Raw genomic sequence first — 4,392 nt, forward strand, 5'->3', positions numbered from 1 at the left:
GACAGCCACATATTCTCTAAGTCCTATATATAAATATATATATATATATATATATATATATATATATATATATATATATACACACACACACACACACACTAATAAAAGCAAAGTTTTTTAGCTATATGTCACTCTTATACACTTACATATTAATTATTTGTCACATCTCACTAAATTACATCTCCAATTTTAATGTTTGACACGTGTCAGTCACTGGTTTACTACTATAATAAATAATAATCCCTATAAATATGTGGAGAGTTACTATAATGCCTTACTAGGTGTGAGACCCATGTGTTACATGAGTTTATTTAAAAAAAAAATTAAATATGAAATTTTAACAATTTAAGAAGTTTGAAATTATAAGAAAAATGAGAAAAAAATTAAATTATTAAAATTAATGACACTTTAATACATTGAATACATTACATATATAAATCATTTCTAATAAATAACTTAGATATATATTACCTTACATATTAAATGTGTAATTTTAATTTAATAAAATGAAAATTACAATAAAATGACAAGTGGAAAAATAGAAAATTCATAAATTCTAAAAAAATGACATTTGTCCAAACGAAGGAGAAAATGAAATGTGGCAAAAAAACTTTTATTTATTAAGAAGGATTTAATTTATTTATATTTTTTATGTTTAAATGGATTAAATTCTAATGTAATTATTTATTTATAGTTATTAAACATATAATTAAAGGACAACGTCCTTATGAACAGTGTCATATGTAAAAAAAAATTCACTTCTTTTTTTCTTTTTACCTGTTACCGTTCTTTAGTCGGTACTCTACATCCTTCCAGCGCTCCCATTTTTTTGCGGTGGAATTGCAGATTAGTAACCACCGCTCATCTTCCACTTTGCGTTTCAGATGCCCACCATTTTTCTCTTCGAAAGCCTTAGTCGATGGGTGCTAGGGTTCGATTTAGGTATTGGACTTAATCAGGCTTCCATTGATGTCGACGATGTCGGTGGGTCGGTGTGTATGCTTGGCTCGATTCTTCCAAAACCCACTGCTTCCATAATAACCCAATGAACCCTACCTCTGCAATCAATTCAACGTAATATTACCTCCTTCACCATGCTTTGTTGATTTCAATTTTCGGATTAATGGATTCAGGATACTGCTGTTGTTTAGAGGTCGTTTCAATTTTGTTCTTCAGTGGATGATATTATTTACATTCTGGTCGACAATTAGCAACTTTAATTCTTTAATTATCATGTGTTTCAAATTTCATGTTTGCTTTTGCTCATCTCTCTTTGATTTCCCTCCTTTGCACAGCCAACTTCGGGCGGAGGTTACAAGAGGTTCATAGAACACGTTACCAATGTTTTCTTGGAAATTGTTTGTTCAGGTATTATATAAAACTAAGATGCTTTCATTCTTCAGAAATTGTTTTAAGATTTTGTCAGTGCTCTCCTTTTTTTTCCATGGAAATGTTTCCTTTTTTTAGAAAATGTTGTTATTTGTTTAAAAAATACATGCCAGATGGTTTTCTTTATTCTTTAAAAAGAATAGTCTTTACTTGCATGGCAACTGTTTGTGTTTATGCTTCATAGATGATAGTGTTTATTTTATATATTGTTATTCACATCAATTATTTATCTATTTTATAATCTTCCTAATAAATATAAAAAAAAACTTCCTGCAACAGATACATATTCATCAAAAAATATAAACATCTATGTCAATGTTTTGACCAAGTAATATAACCTTGCTACAAACTCGCCTGCATCAAAAGAGAAAACTAAAGAAGCATGCATTTTCTTTTCTCTCTCGAGTAAAATCGAACCATTCAAGTTGCAGTTTTTATAGTGCAGAGAGTTTTTTTAAAGAGCTTAATATGACAAGAAAAGCAACCTGAAAAGCCTAAATTTGCAAATTATAAAAGTTGTTTTACCTCACCTCCCAACTTATCACTTATTTCCTGTTTGCCCTAAAAGATAAAGACTGATTTCTTTTCATTTCAATGACTTTTTACTTTTAAACATATTTGGTTATCAATCTTGCCTATATATATATATATATATATATATATATATATATATATATATATATATATATATATATATATATATATATATATATATATATATATATATATATATATATATATATATATATATATATATTTCTTTCCCTTTTGATAAGTTTATAATATTAGTATTTTATTTATTACCAAGATCAATAACGCCTCATATCATTGCCAATTATATAATTTAAAACCTTATGTTACTCAATAATAACTATTCTTATTAATTATAAAAGATTTTTATTTTCATTTTATTGAAGGCTATTTTAGCATTTGACTAAAAGTGACACTTTGTTGAAGTATGATATTCATGGATGCTTTACCACACATTAAAGCTTGGGTTGACCTTTACAAAGTTATATAGTCTTCAGATGTTGCCATCCAGGTTAATCTTCTGCTACCAGAATGTTTATGTTTGTTGTTGTTATTTATTTATTTATTTATTTATTTATTTATTTGTATCTTAGAAGTTAGAACCTGTAATTTTGTGTAATTCTCAACAACACTTCATATTATTGAATCATATTTTGATTATAGGTACTCGATGCTAGGGATCCCCATGGTAGAAGATATCATCGTCTTAAAAAGCATTGCAAACAAGAAATCTCTTCAATGATTTCAATGTTTAGCTGAGTGATATCCTGCAAATGCAATTATGGTAAATTAAATCTTCATGGTTCATTTTTCCTATAATTATTGAATATGAAAATCTTTCACCGTTTTCTGTGACAAAAACATTTGATAGTCTCGGTTTAGACATTCAACAGACTGTTGTCGGTTGTTTCAATGGCTTTGCGGTTGATTTTTTCAAAGCTAAGGTACATTTACTTTATTTCATTTGGATTTTATTTATTGATCGGTATTTTAAATTGTTTTTGTGTGTGTTCTCGTGTCAATTTTGCAGATCACATGTTTTATTGAGGTGAAATAAGCAGGGAAGCGTCGTCTAATCAATGGAAGATGTAACTAATCACAAGATTTGTTTCTCTTCAACAATGGAAGTGCTTCGAATAACAGTTTAATTGACATTTTTTGAACTTTTATGTTTTAAGTTTTAGTCTTTTTAGAGCTTATTATCATTTGTTTTTCCAAGGATAGAGAGGAGAAGAATCAAGGCTAAACTAATTGAACCATATGTGCTTTTGGATGAATTCGGTTATCCTAAATGCCATGCTGCTTATAAGTTATAAGGTGAACACAATTGTCTCTTTTAATGATTTTTTTTCAATTTTACTTATTTTGTTTTCAATTTTTCTTTTGTTTGAAGGAATTTGTGGAAGCACTGTTGGCATATCAGCAGAAGCTTAACATGTTAAAAATAGAGAGTTCTTTAAAATTTGATCGAGATTTGGAAGCAGTGTACGTTGGCATATCAGAGAAAGGAAACTGAGGCAAGTATAAAAAGGCATATTAGCCAAGTTGATTTCAGATAGGTCTATATTCATGTAAGTGTTTCCTTTCCTTGGTTTCTACAAGACCTTGCTAGAGAAAGAAATGTGATCCCATTAGAGAAACATGGATACCTATAGGAACTTTGTATACTGATTCCTTTCTCTAATAATCTATTTTTGATGCTGAATGTTACCAAACAACTATGTGCCCCAAACACAGAAAAAAATAAAGATACATAAAGTTGTCGTTATATGCTTTATTTAGACTCCATGGATTTCACATATATGTAAATATTTCTCCTTGGACACCATATTAGGAGTGAAGGGTATGTCTTTGTATAGCAACAGCATATGAACACATGACATTATTGGGATTCAATATGTTTTAGAGGCAATAAAGGTCAAACATTATGTCTGATGTCTTTGTAGTGGGAAATTTTGAAATAATACCTCATAACATGGCTACATTTTATGGAAACCACTTTTCTGTTTATTTGGGAGCAGTTAATCCAGGAGAGCTGCATTATAATATGTTTACCAGCCTCTATCCCTTGTGACAAAAAACCGACAGGTAACAAACAACCATCTAACCCATGCAGCGCATGGGATACTACACTAGTTTCTATTTAAATAGAATTATAAAATAAACCTATTTGTACAAAAAAAATAACTAAAAATATACTAATATATATGTTTATGTTGGTATATCTAAGTCGAATAATATGATTACATTTAATTGGTAAAACGAATGTTGCAAATTTTAAAATTCGATATCATTATTAAAAATAAATAAAATTAAATAAAAAATCGTTTAATTACATATGTCCAATTAAATTAATATACCTTATTTGTTTTAATTTACTTCACTTACTTTGGTTGTTTTATTTTTATAATAAACTTAATATTTTATTATATAATATCATTATTTTTTTCATTTATTAAAAAAAATCTCATA

The 4,392-nt window shown here is 28.1% G+C and overlaps 1 long non-coding RNA gene across 3 annotated transcripts; it reads left to right on the top strand.

Annotated features, from left to right (window-relative positions):
• Positions 1-783: 783 nt before the first annotated feature.
• LOC111898103 (uncharacterized) lies at positions 784-3,688 on the top strand. 3 transcript variants are annotated; one of them, XR_002852499.3, is made up of 6 exons: positions 784-1,153; positions 1,296-1,368; positions 2,347-2,431; positions 2,584-2,864; positions 2,951-3,237; positions 3,314-3,688. It is a non-coding gene; the product is annotated as an uncharacterized LOC111898103 (long non-coding RNA). The 3 variants fall into 3 exon arrangements; XR_002852497.3 differs by having other exon boundaries at positions 784-1,074; positions 2,307-2,431; XR_002852496.3 differs by having other exon boundaries at positions 784-1,074.
• The last annotated feature ends 704 nt before the right edge of the window (positions 3,689-4,392 follow it).

The sequence above is a fragment of the Lactuca sativa genome, chromosome 1, assembly GCF_002870075.4.
Source record: "Lactuca sativa cultivar Salinas chromosome 1, Lsat_Salinas_v11, whole genome shotgun sequence".
Lineage (NCBI taxonomy): Eukaryota > Viridiplantae > Streptophyta > Magnoliopsida > Asterales > Asteraceae > Lactuca > Lactuca sativa.